This window comes from Triticum urartu, chromosome 4A, assembly GCF_056163025.1.
Source record: "Triticum urartu cultivar PI428250 chromosome 4A, HENAU_Tu73, whole genome shotgun sequence".
Lineage (NCBI taxonomy): Eukaryota > Viridiplantae > Streptophyta > Magnoliopsida > Poales > Poaceae > Triticum > Triticum urartu.
This window is the reverse complement of record NC_141876.1, coordinates 396,642,625-396,663,856: the sequence shown is the minus strand read 5'-3', so window position 1 is coordinate 396,663,856 and position 21,232 is coordinate 396,642,625.

Below are 21,232 nucleotides of genomic sequence, written 5' to 3'. Positions count from 1 at the left end.
TTTTACAGCAAGATCACATTAACTTTCACCCAAGTCTTCCCAAAGGTCTTACTTGGCACTTTATTGAAACAAAATCTATAAAACATGAGTACTACAGTATCTTAACCATGATAACACACAAAAACAGTAAGGGTAAGTATTGGGTTGTCTCCCAACAAGCGCTTTTCTTTAATGCCTTTCAGCTAGGCATGATGATTTCAATGATGCTCACATAAAAGATAAGAATTACTCCCTCCGTTCGGAATTAATTGTCTTGGATATGGATGTATCTAGAACTAAAATACATCTAGATACATCCATTTCTGCGACAAGTAATTCCGAACGGAGGGAGTAAAACATAAAGAGAGCATCATGAAGAATATGACTAGCATATTTAAGTATAACCCACTTCCTATGCCTAGGGATTTTGTGAGTACATAATTTATGGGAGAAAGAATCAACTAGCATAGGAAGGCAAAACAAGTATAACTTCAAAGCTTTAAGCATATAGAGAGGAAACTTGATATTATTGCAACTCCTACAAGCATATATTCCTCCATCATAATAATTTTCAGTAGCATCATAAATGAATTCAATAATATAACCATCTCATAAAGCATTCTTTTCAAGATCTACAAGCATAGAAATTTTTCTACTCTCCACATAAGCAAAATTCTTCTCATTCGGAATAGCAGGATCACTAGTTCCTAAAGTTGACACTCTTCCAAACCTGCTTTAGATGGTAGTATTACTCATACTCCAAAATATATAAGTGAAGTTCATGGAGCGTTCTACAATTAACATAGACTAACCAATATCCAAGCTCAAAATGTATAAGTGAAGCACATGAAGCATTCTATGAAACCATACTCAAAAGATTTAAGTGAAGCTCAAAGAGCAATTCTATAAGATCATACTTAAAAGATATAAGTGAAGCACATGAAGAATTCTATAAACCAATGAAGAGATATCTCATACTAGCATGGTTCTTAAAGAGAAAAAAAAGAAAAACACAAAGGACACAAATCATGTGAACAAAACAAAAACCGAGGTATACCGATAATTGTTGAAGAAGAAAGATGGGATGCCAACCAGGGCATCCCCAAGCTTAGATGCTTGAGTATCCTTAGAATATTTACTTGGGGTGCCTTGGGCATCCCCAAGCTTGAGCTCTTGGCTCTCTTTATTCTTCTCACATTGGTAACTCCTCGTTCTTCAAACACTTCGTCCACACAAAACTTTAACAAAACTTTGTGAGATCCGTTAGTATAATAAAGCAAATCACTACCTTTAGGTACTGTTGTGAACTCATTATAAATTCATTTCGGTGTAATATCTACTGTATTCCAACTCATCCATGGTTTATACCCTCCAATACTAGCCATAGATTCATCAAAATAAGCAAACAACACGTGAAAAATAGAATCTGTCTAAAACAGGACAGTTTGTAGTAATCTGGAAGTTTCGTAAACTTCTGTAACTCCAATAATTATGAAATAAATTTGAAAATTTTAAAAATTTGTACATAAGTAAAGTGCAAAAAGTTTCAGACCCATTTGACTTTCCAGTAAAAATGTAAAATCGCGCGCTACAGCCAAAGTTTCTGTTTTTGTTCTGCACATAGTAAACAAGAAATCTAATCATCCTAAAACCAAAGCTTGGCACGTTATTTTTATAATACAATGGATATGTACAAGGGTATAATTATTTACAGAGAAACTTCCATGAAAAACTCTACATTGTTTCCGTGAGCATGAACACAAGTGCTCAAGGTCGACCCTCACTTCTTCAATGCATAACTTTCCAATCACTTCTCTTTTTGAAAAACTTTTTAGGCATGAGAGGCAAGTAATAATTTTTTTGTATTTTCATTCTTTAATTTTTTTTTGTATGTTTCACCAACAACTAAACAGAAACAAAAAAGGAAAAACAAAATCTACTTAGTGAAGAAAGCAAACAAGCACACACGAGAATATCAACCCCACGCTATTGCTCCCCGGCAACGGCGCCAGAAAAGAGCTTGATAATTACCAAGTGCAAGGAATCATCGTAGCAATTTCCAAAGGTGGAAGTGATAAGTATGGAGTGTCGAACCCACAAGGAGCTAAAGGTAAGATCAATATTCTCTCAAGCCCTATCTGCCACTGATATGACTCTACGTACACCGAACGTTTGCTTCCAACTAGCAACGAGAAATAAAACTATGTTGTGGGTATGAAGAGGATAACTTTGTATGATATCGGAGAGCTAAAATATAAAAGTAGGTGCTGTTATCATAGAGTTAGAATAAATTACTAAATATTATAAATAGAGAGTGTGGAATAATGGTGGATCGGTGTGCGGAATTGTCCTAGGCAATCGTTAACAAGACCGGTAATCACTATTGCAGTTTCATATGAGGGAGAGGCATAAGCTAACATACTTTCTCTACTTGGATCATATGCACTTAAGATTGGAACTCTAGCAAGCATCCGCAACTACTAAAGATCATTAAGGTAAAACCCAACCATAGCATTAAAGCATCAAGTCCTCTTTATTCCCATACGCAACAACCCCCTTACTTGGGTTTGTGTTTCAGTCACTCACCAACCCACTATAAGCGAATCATAAACATATTGCAACACCCTACAGGGGGAATCCCTCACGCTTGCGCGACACGGAGGGCACCATAGGACAGCACCAAAGTAAAACATACAACTCATACCAATCTAGATCATTAATCAACCCAAAGACAAAGGATATCTCCTCAAAACATCATAGGATGGCAACACATCATTGGATCATAATATGTGGCATAAAGCACCGTGTTCAAGTAGGGATTACAGCGGGGTGCGGGAGAGTGGACCGCATAAAAGAGATGAGGATGGTGATGGTGATGAAGACGATCACCGCGGTGATGATTCCCCTCCCGATGGCACTCCGGTGCCACCGAGAGAGAGGAGGAGAGGTTCTCCCCCTTGTGCTTCCTCCTCCATGGCCTCCCCCCTAGATGGGGAGAGGTTCTCCCTCTGGTCCTTGGCCTTCATGGTGATGATGGACCCTCCGGGATCCTCCTCCATGCCCTCCGGTGATGATGGCCCCCTCCGGCAGGGTGCCAGAGAGGGCCTAGATTGGTTTTCAGTGGCTACAGAGGCTTCTGGCGGCGGAACTCCTGATCTAGGTTAATTTTCCAAGGTTTCTGTATTTATAGGAATTTTTGGTGTTGGTCTCACATCAAGGAGGTGCCCGAGGCATCCACGAGGCAGGGTCCCACGCCCAGGGGGGTGGGCGTGCCCCCCACCCTTGTGGACAGGCCGGGACTCTTCTGGACCAACTCTTTTACTCTGGGGTCTTCTTTTGGTCCATAAAAATCGTCAAAAATTGGCACGTCAATTGGACTCCGTTTGATATTCCTTTTCTGTAAAACTCAAAAAAAGGAAAAACCAGAAACTGGCACTGGGCTCTAGGTTAATAGGTTAGTCCCAAAAATCATATAAAATAGCATATAAATGCATAAAAACATCCAAGGTTGATAATATAGTACCAGGAATACTTCATAAATTATAGATACGTTGGAGACGTATCAGGGTGCACTTAGCATGCCCCCACCGGTTCAGATCCCACTTGACCAGACCGAGTGGAAGAGTGCAAATAGTAAAGACAACAAAACACCCAGTGGGTTTACAGATTCGAAGTAGAGAATAAGAGATTGTATGAAGGAAAATATTTTAGGTAGCATATCCTAATAGAACAAGATTAGTCGAAAGTCAACTTACCTGGACATTGGCATGAAGAGTCGCGCTGGCGTCGTAAGCAGCCTGGCTGTTGTCGTGCACCATCTTCATCCGCTCCATCATTATGCCAGCCTGACGGATAGCCTCCGCAGCAGTGTTCGACTGGCTTTCCGGAACATGATAGGTGGTGAAGAAGGGGACAGACGGCCTAGATGCGGCAGCTTGGAGCTCCGAGGCATGAGGTTGGACGGCTGAAGGAAACACTGGTACAGTCGACGGTGCGGGGCGCTCACTCGACACTGGGACAACAAAAGTTACAGAGGCTCCACCTGCATCTTCAGGTTGTTGGACTGTTGGTTCTATTGCCAGTTCCGGCTGAGATATCTTGCCAGCTACTGCTTTCTTGCTCCTTCTGGGCCTAGGGGTCACATCTTCATCATCATACGGAAGCTCGATAACATTGAGTGGGGCTGCAAATAAATCAGTCGACCCCAAGTGAATCACCAGAATTTAATCGACCAAATAATCAAGAATAAGATCACGAGAATTGTACCTGGGTTGGAGGTAACCGAATCTTCCATTTCCTTGTCTCGGTATTGGCGGGAGGAAGTTCTAGAGGTGGCAGCACTACAAATGTCAACATTCAGTCGGTTATGTTCTGTTACTCGAGTCAACCAAAGGATCAGGTCAGATGGTTACCCAGAGATGGTGGGAATGATCACTTTGATTTTGGGTAAAGCCTTCGGCGGTTTGGAGGGTGCGGCCTTCAGTGGTTTCGATGCTGGAGGCGGCGCAGTCTTGGGCTGCTTCGGTGCCTTCTTAGTCGGCGCTGGAGAAGACGTCCAAGGATGCTTTGAAGACTGCCTAGTTGGGGCGGCCACCAGGTCGGGAGCGCTTGCCGGGTCATGAGTGTGCTTGTACCTCCTTTCTCTGCGAGGAGGCGAGTCGACTTCTTCTTCATCACTCGGGTCGTCGCTCTCGTCCTCCTCTTCATCTGAGTGCCACTCACCACTCTCGCCTCCGCTCGCTTCTCCCTCAAGATCCTGCTCCTGCTCTCCGTTGGGCATGGAATACATATCAACAAGGGCCTGAAAAACAACGAACAAAAGGAAGATAGTCAGCCGTCAGCAAGATTTCACATGGTTAGTCAAGAAAAGACTCAACAATGCAGAATCATACCTGTTCCGGCTTGCGCAAATGGTCGAATGGAACCACCCTCCTGGACCCCCTGGGGTTATCCTTGTTGCCAGTAATGCCTCTCAGCCACTGCTCTACCATGTCCTCACTGACGTCCTCCGGGTGGATCCGAGTGGAATCCTCGATTTACATCCACATCTGATGGTCACGAGCTTGGAGTGGTTGGATACGTCGACTGAGGAAGACCTCCAACAGATCCATACCATTCACTCCATCACGGACAAGTTGGACCACCCGCTCAACCAGCGCCTTCACCTGCGCCCTCTCCTCTGGGATCACTCTCAAGGTGGAGGACTTCGCCACTTGGGCCATGGAAAAGGGGGAAAGTCCAGTCGACAGACCCGGAGTCGGCTGGTCCTTGCAGTAGAACCAGGTCGACTGCCAACCCCGTATCGACTCAGGAAGGATCATGGCTAGGAAAGTGCTTTTGTTCCTCATCCGGATTCCAAGACCTCCGCACATCTGGATCACCTGCGTCCTCTCATCTCTCGGGTTGGCCTTCTTGACCGTCTGAGAACGACACATGAATATGTGCTTGAAGAGACCCCAGTGTGGTCGACAACCCAGGAAGTTCTCGCACATGGACATGAAAGCGGCAAGGTACACAATGGTGTTTGGGGAAAAGAGGTGGAGTTGAGCCCCGAAGAAGTTCAAGAAACTTCAAAAGTAAGGATGGGGAGGCAAAGAAAACCCGCGGTCGACGTGAGTGGCAAGGAGAACACACTCACCCTCCTGCAGCTATGGCTCGGTCTCGTTCCCCGAGAGCCGCGCCGATCCGTAGGGGATCAGTCCCCCATCGGCCAGGTCATCCATATCATCTTGATGGATTGTCGAGCGGATCTAGCCGCCCTGGATCCAGCCAGGCAGCAGGCCGGACCTCGACGAAGACCTGCCCTGGCTAGTCCTCTTCCCTTTCGCCTTCGCTGTCGCCTTCTTCGCACGCTCCAGCGCCACCGTCTTCTCCTTCCCCATGGCATCGGATCGACGACGACAGCAGAGGCAAGGCCGGTGGAGAAAACGGAGGAAGAAGAGGAAGAATGAGAACGCGATGTGCAAAAACCCCCGTCCAACGCCTTATATGAGGCCATTTCCGAGTGGGTGACTCATGGGCCCAGGCGATCTGATCAAATCCCGCAACAGTCGTGCATGCGATATGTGGTGAAAAAGGTGGCACGGAGATCGAGGCGGCCTGCCTAATCTGTCGCGATTACTGCGGCCTCCTCCACTCGGCGCGCTTCCCAAAATTCGAATCCCGTGAAATCTGCAGACGGCAGAACAACCCGTTAGACGGAAGATTTTTTCCATATCAACACTCGAAACTTAGCAATGAAAGTTCACTCAACAAAACCAAGAATGGATCAAGGCGACTGAACAAGCAGTTGAAGTCATCATGAATGTTCATTCGACCTCTGGACAAGACATTCCCAAAGCGCAAAAGCTGAATTGGAGAGGTTGTCAACTCCTTCTCCACTCGAACCCTGAACCATTCAGGGGCTAATGATGAAGCTATGTACCTAGGGTAGGGTCATAGGCCTAACCTAGACACCCTCCCCTAGGACATCACCCTAAAGCCAGGATCATTCAAAGGGTACCATCATCCACTTGACCAGAGACATTCCACTCGGAAGAATCAATGTCACTTGACCGTCACAGAAGTCACTCGACGGGCAGAAGAGCTAAAGCCACTCTGCACGAACAATGGTCGAGCATTTACTTATAGGCTTAATTGTCATTTATAGCACTTTAGTACAGGTGTTACTAGTATCATCTCCTCTTCAATATACCTTAAAACCCTCTGTAACGTGGGCTGGCTGGGGTCCTGGCGCACTCTATATAAGCCACCCCCCTCCACAGGCACACGGGTTTGCATCTTTTGTAAACTCACACATATATAATCCAGTCGACCGCCTCAGGGCATCGAGACGTAGGGCTGTTACTTCCTCCGAGAAGGGCCTGAACTCATAAAACTCGTGTGTACAACTGCTCCATAGCTAGGATCTTGCCTCCTCATGGCTACCCCCCATTCTACTGTCAGTCTTAGATCCACGGCAGCAGGGTCATATTTCATTCTAGCATTCAAAGACTTTGCTTCAAGCTTAGCTAATAATTTCTTAAGATCAGATCTATCATTGCAAGCAAGAAAGTCTCTAGCAGTTTCTTCATTCATAACATAACCCTCAGGAACAACAGGCAATTCATATCTAGGGGGAGAATATTCATCACCACTTTCATCAATATTATCAGATTCAATAATTTCATTCTCTCTAGCCCTAGCAAGTTGTTCATCAAGAAATTCACCTAGTGGCACAGTATTGTAAAGCATAGAAGTAGTTTCATCATAAGTATCATGCAAAGCAGAAGTGGCATCATCAATAACATGCGACCTATCAAAATCAATACCATGTGTAGGTGTCGCAAGTTTACTCGAAACAGAAGGTGAATCAAGTGCAGAGCTAGATGGCAGTTCCTTACCTCCCCTCGTAGTTGAGGGAAAAATCTTGGTTCTTTGATCTTTCAAGTTCTTCATAGTGATAAGCAGATATAAATCCCAAGTGACTCAAAGAATAGAGCTATGCTCCCCGGCAATGGTGCCAGAAAATAGTCTTGATAACCCACAAGTATAGGGGATCGCAACAGTTTTCGAGGGTAGAGTATTCAACCCAAATTTATTAATTCGACACAAGGGAAGCCAAAGAATATTCTCAAGTATTAGCAGCTGAGTTGTCAATTCAACCACACCTAGAAACTTAATATCTGCAGCAAAGTGATATGATAGTAGTGGTAACGGTAGCAAAAGTAATATTCTTGGTTTTATAGTTATTGTAACAGTAGCAACGAAAAAAAGTAAATAAGCGAAGAGAAATATATGAAAAGCTCGTAGGCAATGGATCAGTGATGGATAATTATGTCGGATGCGATCAATCATGCAACAATTATAACATAGGGTGACACAGAACTAGCTCGAGTTCATCAATGTAATGTAGGCATGTATTCCGAATATAGTCATACGTGCTTATGGAAAAGAACTTGCATGACATCTTTTGTCCTACCCTCCCGTGGCAGCGGGGTCCTATTGGAAACTAAGGGATATTAAGGCCTCCTTTTAATAGAGTAGCGGACATAGTGAATACATGAACTCCTCAAACAATGGTCATCATCGGTAAGTATCCCGATTATTGTCACTTCGGGGTTAACGGATCATAACACATAATAGGTGACTATAGACTTGCAAGATAAGATCAAGAACTCACATATATTCATGAAAACATAACAGGTTCAGATTTGAAATCATGCCACTCGGGCCCTAGTGACAAGCATTAAGCATAGCAAAGTCATAGCATCATTCTCAGAACATAGTGGATACTAGGGATCAAACCCTAACAAAACTAACTCGATTACATGATAAATCTCATCCAACCCATCACCGTCCAGCAAGCCTACGATGGAATTACTCACGCACGGCGGTGAGCATCCTGAAATTGGTGATGGAGGGAGGTTGATGATGATGATGGCGACGGATTCCCCTCTCCGGAGCCCTGAACGGACTCCAGATCAGCCCTCCCAAGAGAGTTTAGGGCTTGGCGGCGGCTCCGTGCCATAAAACATGATGAATCCTTCTCTCTTATTTTTTTCCCGAAAGTGAATATATGGAGTCAAGATGGACGTCGGTGGAGCATCAGGGGGCCCACGAGGCAGGGGGCGCGCCTAGGGGGTAGGCACGCCCCCCACCCTCATGGACAGGGTGTGGGCCCCCTGACATGGATCTTTTTGCCAGTATTTTTTATATATTCCAAAACTAATCTCCGTTGATTTTCAGGTCATTCCGAGGACTTCTATTTCTGCACAAAAATAACACCATGGCAATTCTGCTAAAAACAGCCTCAGTCCGGGTTAGTTCCATTCAAATCATGCAAGTTACAGTCCAAAACAAGGGCAAAAGTGTTTGGAAAAGTGGATACGACAGAGACGTATCACTACTCCGACCCTGCAATACTCTCGATAAGTCAATCTTTTAAATACCCTAAACTTATCCAGGTTAAAATGTCAACTGGGTCACGTGAGAGCCGGCTCACAGAAAGTGAGGATACTCCAGCGGCTATCATGCTAGTTTCATTGAAGAAGATATTTTGGCTCGGCGGCCTATGAAAGCCTTGTGTTTCTTTGGGTTTTTTATTTACTTTATTTATTTTGGATTTGGATCACCTCTTTTTCTTACCATATGGTTTTTACAAGTCAGGCCAAGTAGCCCTGATTATGTCTCATATTTGGGACATTACCCCCTACCCGGGTTGTGGACTTCTATGGTCAACAGTGGAATTATATTGTGTTGGGGAACATAGTAATTTCAAAAAAAATCCTACGCACACGCAAGGATCATGGTGATGCATAGCAACGAGAGGGGAGAGTGTTGTCTGTGTACCCTCGTAGACCGTAAGCAAAAGCATTTATCAACATGGTTGATGTAGTCGTACACCTTCACGATCCGTCCCGATCAAGTACCGAACGTACGGCACCTCCGCGTTCAGCACACGTTCAACTCAATGACGTCCTCGCCTTCTCGATCCAGCAAGAGGGGTGAAGTAGTAGATGAGTTCCAGCAGCACGACGGCGTGGTCACGGTGTTGGTGAAGAACAATCTCCGCAGAGCTTCTCCTAAGCACCACGAAAACTATGCCAGAGGATAAGCTAGAGGGGACGGGGTTGCCGGCACATGGCTTGGTGTTTCTTGATCTGTCTTGGGTGCTAGCCCTGCCCCTCTATTTATGTGTTGAGCCTTGGGGTCGAAACTTGGAGTAAAAGCCTCCACAAAGTCGGTTTCACCCGAAAGGCAAGAGTCCTTCTCGGACTCCAGGGCCAGACGCCAGGGTTCCCGGCGTCTGGACCCAGACGCTAGGGACCCTGGTGTCTGGCCCCTGGACTCCGCAAAACTTACTTTTGCGCTTTCCAAAAACCTTGTGGGCTTTCCCCTTTAGCCCAAATAAAGTGTTCTCGTACCCAAACATTTCGGGAAACATCCGGAACCCCTTCCGGTGAATTCTGGAACCCTTCCGGAGACCAAATACTATTATACCATATATCAAACTTTATCTCCGGACCATTCCGGAGTTCCTCGTCATGTCCGTGATCTTATCCGAAACTCCGAATCAACATTCGGTTACCAACATACATAACTCATAAATACTATATCGTCAACGATGTTAAGCGTGCGGACCCTACGGGTTCGAGAACTATGTATACATGACGGAGACACTTCTCTGGTCAATAACCAATAGCAGAACCTGGATGCCCATATTGGCTCCTACATATTCTACGAAGATCTTTGTCGGTCGAACCGCATAACAACATACGTTGTTCCCTTTGTCATTGGTATGTTACTTGCCCGATATTCGATCGTCAGTATCCCAATACATAGTTCAATCTCATTACCAGCAAGTCTCTTTACTCGTTCCGTAATACATCATCTCGCAACTAACTCATTAGTTACAATGCTTGCAAGGCTTATAGTGATGTGTATTACCGAGTGGGCCCAGAGATACCTCTCCGACAATCGGAGTGAAAAATCCTAATCTCGAAATACGCCAACTCAACAAGTACCTTCGGAGACACCTGTAGAGCACCTTTATAATCACCCAGTTACGTTGTGACGTTTGGTAGCACACAAAGTGTTCCTCCGGTAAACGGGAGTTGTATAATTGCATAGTCATAGGAACATGTATAAGTCATGAAGAAAGCAATAGCAACAAACTAAACGATCAAGTGATAAGCTAACGGAATGGGTCAAGTCAATCACATCATTCTCCTAATGATGTGATCCCGTTAATCAAATGACAACTCATGTCTATGGTTAGGAAACATAACCATCTTTGATCAACGAGCTAGTCAAGTAGAGGCATACTAGTGACTCTATGTTTGTCTATGTATTCACACGTGTATCATGTATCCGGTTAATACAATTCTAGCATGAATAATAAACATTTATCATGAAATAAGGAAATAAATAATAACTTTATTATTGCCTCTAGGGCATATTTCCTTCAGTCTCCCACTTGCACTAGAGTTAATAATCTAGATTACACAGTAATGATTCTAACACCCATGGAGCCTTGGTGCTGATCATGTTTTGCTCGTGGAAGAGGCTTAGTCAACGGGTCTGCAACATTCAGATCCGTATGTATTTTGCAAATTTCTATATCTCCCACCTGGACTTGATCCCGGATGGAGTTGAAGCTTCTCTTGATGTGCTTGGTTCTCTTATGAAATCTGGATTCCTTTGCCAAAGCAATTGCACCAGTATTGTCACAAAAGATTTTCATTGGACCCGATGCACTAGGTATGGCACCTAGATCGGATATGAACTCCTTCATCCAGACTCCTACATTCACTGCTTCCGAAGCAGCAATGTACTCCGCTTCACATGTAGATCCCGCCACGACGCTCTGTTTAGAACTGCTCCAACTGACAGCTCCACCATTCAATATAAATACATATCTGGTTTGCGATTTAGAATCGTCCGGATCAGCGTCAAAGCTTGCATCAGCGTAACCATTTACGATGAGCTCTTTGTCACCTCCATAAACGAGAAACATATCCTTTGTCCTTTTCAAGTATTTCAGGATGTTCTTGACCGCTGTCCAGTGATCCACTCCGGGATTACTTTGGTACCTCCCTGCTAAACTAATAGCAAGGCACTCGTCAGGTCTGGTACATAGCATTGCATACATGATAGAGCCTATGGCTGATGCATAGGGAACATCTTTCATTTTCTCTCTATCTTCTGCAGTGGTCGTGCATTGAGTCTTACTCAACTTCACACCTTGTAACACAGGCAAGAACCATTTCTTTGCCTGATCCATTTTGAATTTCTTCAAAATTTTGTCAAGGTATGTGCTTTGTGAAAGTCCAATTAAGTGTCTTGATCTATCTCTATATATCTTGATGCCTAATATGTAAGCAGCTTCACCGAGGTCTTTCATTGAAAAAATCTTATTCAAGTATCCTTTTATGCTATCCAGAAATTCTATATCATTTCCAATCAACAATATGTCATCCACATATAATATTAGAAATGCTACAGAGCTCCCACTCACTTTCTTGTAAATACAGGCTTCTCCAAAAGTCTGTATAAAACCATATGCTTTGATCACACTATCAAAACATTTATTCCAACTCTGAGAGGCTTGCACCTGTCCATAAATGGATTGCTGGAGCTTCCACACTTTGTTAGTACCCTTTGGATCGAGAAAACCTTCAGGTTGCATCATATACAACTCTTCTTCCAGAAATCCATTCAGGAATGCAGTCTTTACATCCATTTGCCAAATTTCATAATCATAAAATGCGGCAATAGCTAACATGATTCGGACGGACTTAAGCATCACTACGGGTGAGAAGGTCTCATCATAGTCAACTCCTTGAACTTGTCGAAAACCTTTCGCAACAAGTCGAGCTTTGTGGACAGTAACATTACCGTCAGCGTCAGTCTTCTTCTTGAAGATCCATTTATTCTCAATGGCTTGCCGATCATCGGGCAAGTCAACCAAAGTCCACACTTTGTTCTCATACATGGATCCCATCTCAGATTTCATGGCCTCAAGCCATTTCGCGGAATCTGGGCTCACCATCGCTTCTTCATAGTTCGTAGGTTCGTCATGGTCTAGTAACATAACCTCCAGAACAGGATTACCGTACCATCCTGGTAGGGATCTTACTCTGGTTGACCTATGAGGTTCAGTAGTAACTTGATCTGAAGTTTCATGATCAATATCATTAGCTTCCTCACTAATTGGTGTAGGTGTCACAGGAACCGGTTTCTGTGATGAACTACTTTTCAACAAGGGAGCAGGTACAGTTGCCTCATCAAGTTCTACTTTCCTCCTACTCACTTCTTTCGAGAGAAACTCCTTCTCTAGAAAGGATCCAAATTTAGCAACAAAAGTCTTGCCTTCAGATCTGTGATAGAAGGTGTACCCAATAGTTTCCTTTGGGTATCCTATGAAGACACATTTCTCCGATTTGGTTCGAGCTTATCAGGTTGAAGTTTTTTCACATAAGCATCGCAGCCCCAAACTTTAAGAAATGACAACTTTGGTTTCTTGCCAAACCACAGTTCATAAGGCGTCGTCTCAACGGATTTTGATGGTGCCCTATTTAACGTGAATGTAGCCGTCTCTAAAGCATAACCCCAAAACGATAGTGGTAAATCAGTAAGAGACATCATAGATTGCACCATATCTAGTAAAGTACGATTATGACGTTCGAACACACCATTACGCTGTGGTGTTCCGGGTGACGTGAGTTGCGAAACTATTCCGCATTGTTTCAAATGTAGGCCAAACTCATAACTCAAATATTCTCCTCCACGATCAGATCATAGAAACTTTATTTCCTTGTTACGATGATTTTCCACATCACTCTGAAATTCTTTGAACTTTTCAAATGTTTCAAACTTATGTTTCATTAAGTAGATATACCCATATCTGCTTAAATCATCTGTGAAGGTGAGAAAATAACGATACCTGCTGCGAGCCTCAACATTCATTGGACCACATACATCAGTATGTATGATCTCTAACAAATCAGTTGCTCGCTCCATAGTTCCGGGGAACGGCGTTTTAGTCATCTTGCCCATGAGGCATGGTTCGCAACTACCAAGTGATTCATAATCAAGTGATTCCAGAAGTCCATCAGTATGGAGTTTCTTCATGTGCTTTACACCAATATGACCCAAATGGCAGTGCCACAAATAAGTTGCACTATCATTATCAACTCTGCATCTTTTGGCTTCAACATTATGAATATGTGTATCACTACTATCGAGATTCATCAAAAATAGACAACTCTTCAAGGGTGCATGACCATAAAAGATATTACTCATATAAATAGAACAACCATTATTCTCTGATTTAAATGAATAACCATCTCGCATTAAACAAGATCCAGATATAATGTTCATGCTCAACGCTGGCACCAAATAACAATTATTTAGGTCTAAAACTAATACCGAAGGTAGATGTAGAGGTAGCGTGCCGACCGCGATCACATCGACTTTGGAACCATTTCCTACGCGCATCGTCACCTCGTCCTTAGCCAATCTTTGCTTAATCCGTAGCCCGTGTTTCGAGTTGCAAATATTAGCAACAGAACCAGTATCAAATACCCAGGTGCTACTGCGAGCATTAGTAAGGTACACATCAATAACATGTATATCACATATACCTTTGTTCACCTTGCCATCCTTCTTATCCGCCAAATACTTGGGGCAGTTCCGCTTCCAGTGACTAGTCTGTTTGCAGTAGAAGCACTCAGTCTCAGGCTTAGGTCCAGACTTGGGTTTCTCCTCTTGAGCAGCAACTTGTTTGTCGTTCTACTTGAAGTTCCCCTTCTTCTCCCCTTTACCCCTTTTCTTGAAACTGGTGTTCTTGTTGACCATCAACACTCGATGCTCCTTTTTGATTTCTACCTCCGCAGCCTTTAGCATTGCGAAGAGCTTGGGAATTGTCTTATTCATCCCTTGCATATTATAGTTCATTACGAAGCTTTTGTAGCTTGATGGCAGTGATTGGAGAACTCTATCAATGACACTATTAACCGGAAGATTAACTCCCAGTTGAGTCAAGTGATTATGGTACCCAGACATTTTGAGTATATGTTCACTGACAGAACTATTCTCCTCCATCTTGCAGCTATAGAACTTATTGGAGACTTCATATCTCTCAATCCGGGCATTTGCTTGAAATATTAACTTCAACTCCTTGAACAGCTCATATACTCCATGACGTCCAAAACGTCGTTGAAGTCCCGGTTCTAAGCCGTAAAGCATGGCACACTGAACTATCGAGTAGTCATCAGCTTTACTCTGCCAGACGTTCTTAACATCATCAGCAGCATCTGCAGCAGGCCTGGCACCCAGCGGTGCTTCCAGGACGTAATTCTTTTGTGTAGCAATGAGCATAATCCTCAAGTTACGGACCCAGTCCGTGTAATTGCTAACATCATCTTTCAACTTTGCTTTCTCAAGGAACGCATTAAAATTCAACGGAACAACAGCACGGGCCATCTATCTACAATCAACATAGACAAGCAAAATACTATCAGGTACTAAGTTCATGATAAATTTAAGTTCAGTTAATCATATTACTTAAGAACTCCCACTTAGATAGACATCCCTCTAATCATCTAAGTGATCACGTGATCCAAATCAACTAAACCATGTCCGATCATCACGTGAGATGGAGTAGTTTTCAATGGTGAACATGAAGGAAATATGCCCTAGAGGCAATAATAAAATTATTATTTATTTCCTTATATCATGATAAATTTTTATTATTCATGCTAGAATTGTATTAACCGGAAACATGATACATGTGTGAATACATAGACAAACAGAATGTCACTAGTATGCCTCTACTTGACTAGCTCGTTGATCAAAGATGGTTATGTTTCCTGACCATAGACAAAGAGTTGTCATTTGATTAACGGGGTCACATCATTAGGAGAATGACGTGATTGACTTGACCCATTTCGTTAGCTTAGCACTTGATCATTTAGTTTGTTGCTATTTCTTTTTTCATGACTTATACATGTTCCTATGACTATGAGATTATGCAACTCCCGTTTACCGGAGGAACACTTTGTGTGCTACCAAACGTCACAACGTAACTGGGTGATTATAAAGGTGCTCTACAGGTGTCTCCAAAGGTACTTGTTGGGTTGGCGTATTTCGAGATTAGGATTTGTCAGTTCAATTGTCGGAGAGGTATCTCTGGGCCCACTCGGTAATACACATCACTTAAGCCTTGCAAGCATTGCAACTAATGAGTTGGTTGCGGGATGATGTGTTACAGAACGAGTAAAGAGACTTGCCGATAACGAGATTGAACTAGGTATTGAGATACCGACGATCGAATCTCAGGCAAGTAACATGCGCGAGACTGGTTCTACCGACGTGCTTCGCACACAGGTGGATGGCGGGTGTCAGTTTCTCCAACTTTAGTTGAACCAAGTGTGGCTATGCCCGGTCCTTGAGAAGGTTAAAACATCACTAACTTGACGAACTATCATTGTGGTTTTGATGCGTAGGTAAGAACGGTTCTTGCTCAGCCCGTAGCAGCCACGTAAAACTTTGCAACAACAAAGTAGAGGACATCTAACTTGTTTTTGCAGGGCATGTTGTGATGTGATATGGTCAAGGCATGATGCTATATTTTATTGTATGAGATGATCTTGTTTTGTAACCGAGTTATCGGCAACTGGCAGGAGCCATATGGTTGTTGCTTTATTGTATGCAATACAATCGCCCTGTAATGCTTTACTTTATCACTAAGCGGTAGCGATAGTCGTAGAAGCATAAGTTGGTGAGACGACAACGATGCTACGATGGAGATCAAGGTGTTGCGCCGGTGACGATGGTGATCATGACGGTGCTTCGGAGATGGAGATCACAAGCACAAGATGATGATGGCCATATCATATCACTTATATTGATTGCATGTGATGTTTATCTTTTATGCATCTTATCTTGCTTTGATTGATGGTAGCATTATAAGATGATCTCTCACTAAATTATCAAGATATAAGTGTTCTCCCTGAGTATGCACCATTGCAAAAGGTCTTCGTGCTGAGACACCACGTGATGATCGGGTGTGATAGGCTCTACATTCAAATACAACGGGTGCAAAACAGTTGTACACGTGGAATACTCAGGTTAAACTTGACGAGCCTAGCATATAACAGATATGGCCTCGGAACACTGAGACTGAAAGGTCGAGCATGAATCATATAGTAGATATGATCAACATAGTGATGTTCACCATTGAAACTATTCCATCTAAGGTGATGATCGGACATGGTTTAGTTGATTTGGATCACGTGATCACTTAGAGGATTAGAGGGATGTCTATCTAAGTGGGAGTTCTTAAGTAATATGATTAATTGAACTTAAATTTATCATGGACTTAGTACCTGATAGTTTCTTGCTTGTCTATGTTGATTGTAGATAGATGGCTCGTGCTGTTGTTCCGTTGAATTTTAATGCGTTCCTTGAGAAAGCAAAGTTGAAAGATGATGGCAGCAATTACACGAACTGGGTTCATAACTTGAGGATTATCCTCATTACTGCATAGAAGAATTACGTCCTGGAAGCACCGCTGGGTGCCAGGCCTGTTGCAGATGATGCTGACAACGTAAAGAACATTTGGCAGAGTAAAGCTGATGACTACTCGATAGTTCAGTGTGCCATGCTTTATGGCTTAGAACCGGGACTTCAATGACGTTTTGAACGTCATGGAGCATATGAGATGTTCCAGGAATTGAAGTTAATATTTCAAGCAAATGCCCGGATTGGGAGATATGAAGTCTCCAATAATTTATATAGCTGTAAGATGGAGAAGAATAGTTCTATCAGTGAACATATACTCAAAATGTCTGGGTATCATAATCACTTGACTCAACTAGGAGTTAATCTTCCTGTTGATAGTATCATTGACAGAGTTCTTTAATCACTGCCACCAAGCTAAAAAAGCTTCGTGATGAACTATTATGCAAGGGGTGAATAAGACAATTCTCGAGCTCTTCACGATGCTAAAGGCTACGGAGGTAGAAATCAAGAAGGAGCATCAAGTGTTGACGGTCAATAAGACCACCAGTTTCAAGAAAAAGGGTAGAGGGAAGAAGAAACCCAAGTCTGGACCTAAGCCTGAGACTGAGTGCTTCTACTGCAAGCAGACTACTCACTGGAAGCGGAACTGCCCCAAGTATTTGGCAGATAAGAAGGATGGCAAGGTGAACAAAGGTATATGTGATATACATGTTATTGATGTGTACCTTACTAATGCTCGCAGTAGCACCTGGGTATTTGATACTGGTTCTGTTGCTAACATTTGCAACTCGAAACAGGGGCTACGGATTAAGCGAAGATTGGCTAAGGATGAGGTGACGATGCGCGTGGGAAATGGTTCCAAAGTCGATGTGATCGCAGTCGGCACGCTACCTCTACATCTACCTTCGGGATTAGTTTTAGACCTGAATAATTGTTATTTGGTGCCAGCGTTGAACATGAACATTATATCTGGATCTTGTTTGATGCGAGACGATTATTCATTTAAATCAGAGAATAATGGTTGTTCTATTTATATGAGTAATATCTTTTATGGTCATGCACCCTTGAAGAGTGGTCTATTCTTATTGAATCTCGATAGTAGTGATACACATATTCATAATATTGAAGCCAAAAGATGCAGAGTTGATAATGATAGTGCAACTTATTTGTGGCACTGCCGTTTAGGTCATATTGATATAAAGTGCATGAAGAAACTCCATACTAATGGACTTTTGGAACCACTTGATTATGAAACACTTGGTACTTGCGAACCAAGCCTCATGAGCAAAATGACTAAAACGCCATTCTCCGAAACTATGGAGCGAGCAACAGATTTGTTGGAAATCATACATACAAATGTGTGTGGTCCGATGAATATTGAGGCTCGTGGCAGGTATCATTATTTTCTCACTTTCACAGATGATTTAAGCGGATATGGGTATATCTACTTAATGAAACATAAGTCTGAAACATTTGAAAAGTTCAAAGAATTTCAGAGTGAAGTTGAAAATCATCGTAACAAGAAAACAAAGTTTCTACGATCTGATCGTGGAGGAGAATATTTGAGTTACGAGTTTGCTCTTCATTTGAAACAATGCGGAATAGTTTCGCAACTCACACCACCCGAAACACCACAGCGTAATGGTGTGTCCGAACGTTGTAAGCGTACTTTACTAGATATGGTGTGATCTATGATGTCTCTTACTGATTTACCGCTATCATTTTGGGGTTATGCTCTAGAGACAGCTGCATTCACGTCAAAAAGGGCACCATCAAAATCCGTTGAGACGACGCCTTATGAACTATTGTTTGGCAAGAAACCAAAGTTGTCGTTTCTTAAAGTTTGGGGCTGCGATGCTTTTGTGAAAAAGCTTCAACCTGATAAGCTCGAACCCAAATTGGAGAAATGTGTCTTCATAGGATACCCAAAAGAGACTGTTGGGTACACCTTCTATCACAGATCCGAAGGCAAGACTTTTGTTGCTAAATTTGGAATCTTTCTAGAGAAGGAGTTTCTCTCGAAAGAAGTGAGTGAGTGGAAAGTAGAACTTGATGAGGTAACTGTACCTGCTCCCTTATTGGAAAGTAGTTCATCACAGAAACCGGTTCCTGTGACACCTACACCAATTAGTGAGGAAGTTAATGATGGTGATCATGAAACTTTAGATCAAGTTGTTACTGAACCTCGTAGGTCAACCAGAGTGAGATCTGCACCAGAGATGTATGGTAATCCTGTTCTGCAGGTTATGTTGTTAGACCATGACGAACCTACAAACTATGAAGAAGCGATGGTGAGCCCAGATTCCGCAAAATGTCTTGAAGCCGTGAAATCCGAGATGGGATGCATGTATGAGAACAAAGTATGGACTTTGGTTGACTTACCCAATGACCGGCAAGCCATTGAAAATAAGTGGATCTTCAAGAAGAAGACTGACGCTAACAGTAATGTTACTGTCTATAAAGCTCGACTTGTTACAAAAGGTTTTCGACAAGTTCAAGGGATTGACTACGATGAGACTTTCTCACCCGTAGCGATGCTTAAGTCTGTCCGAATCATGTTAGCAATTGCTGCATTTTATGATCATGAAATTTGGCAAATGGATGTCAAAACTGCATTCCTGAATGGATTTCTGGAAGAAGAGTTGTATATGATGCAACCAGAAGGTTTTGTCGATCCAAAGGGAGCTAACAAAGTGTGCAAGCTCCGGCGATCCATTTATGGACTCGTGCAAGCCTCTCGGAGTTGGAATAAACGTTTTGATAGTGTGATCAAAGCTTATGGTTTTATACAGACTTTTGGAGAAGTCGGTATTTACAAGAAAGTGAGTGGGAGCTCTGTAGCATTTATGATATTATATGTGGATGACATATTGTTAATTGGAAATGATATAGAATTTCTGAATAGCATAAAAGGATATCTGAATAAAAGTTTTTCAATGAAAGACCTCGGTGTAGCTGCTTATATATTGGGCATCAAGATCTATAGAGATAGATCGAGACGCTTAATTGGACTTTCGCAAAGCACATACCTTGACAAAGTTTTGAAGAAGTTCAAAATGGATCAAGCAAAGAAAGGGTTCTTGCCTGTGTTACAAGGTGTGAAGTTGAGTAAGACTCAATGCCCGACCACTATAGAAGATAGAGAGAAAAGGAAAGATGTTCCCCATGCTTCAGTCATAGGCTCTATCATGTATGCAATGCTGTGTACCAGACCTGATGTGTGCCATCTATTAGTTTAGCAGGGAGGTACCAAAGTAATCCAGGAGTGGATCACTGGACAGAGGTCAAGAACATCCTGAAATACCTGAAAAGGACGAAGGATATGTTTCTCGTTTATGGAGGTGACAAAGAGCTCATCGTAAATGGTTACGTCGATGCAAGCTTTGACACTGATACGGACGATTCTAAATCGCAAACCGGATACGTGTTTTTATTAAACGAAGGAGCTATCAGTTGGTGCAGTTCTAAACAAAGCATTGTAACGGGATCTACATGTGAAGCGGAGTACATAGTTGCTTTAGAAGCAGCAAATGAAGGAGTCTGGATGAAGGAGTTCATATCCGATCTAGGTGTCATACCTAGTGCATCTGGTCCAATGAAAATCTTTTGTGACAGTACTGGTGCTATTGCTTTGGCAAAGGAATCCATATTTCACAAGAGAACCAAGCACATCAAGAGACGCTTCAACTCCATCCGGGACCAAGTCCAGGTGGGAGACATAGAGATTTGCAAGATACATACGGATCTGAATGTTCCAGACCCATTGACTAAGCCTCTTCCACGAGCAAAACATGATCAGCACCTAGGCTCCATGGGTGTTAGAATCATTACTGTGTAATCTAGATTATTGACTCTAGTGCAAGTGGGAGACTGAAGGAAATATGCCCTAGAGGCAATAATAAAGTTATTATTTATTTCCTTATATCATGATAAATGTTTATTATTCATGCTAGAATTATATTAACCGGAAACATGATACATGTGTGAATACATAGACAAACAGAATGTCACTAGTATGCCTCTACTTGACTAGCTCGTTGATCAAAGATGGTTATGTTTCCTGACCATAGACAAAGAGTTGTCATTTGATTAACGGGGTCACATCGTTAGGAGAATGACGTGATTGACTTGACCCATTTCGTAGCTTAGCACTTGATCGTTTAGTTTGTTGCTATTGCTTTCTTCATGACTTATACATGTTCATTTGACTATGAGTTATGCAACTCCCGTTTACCTGAGGAACACT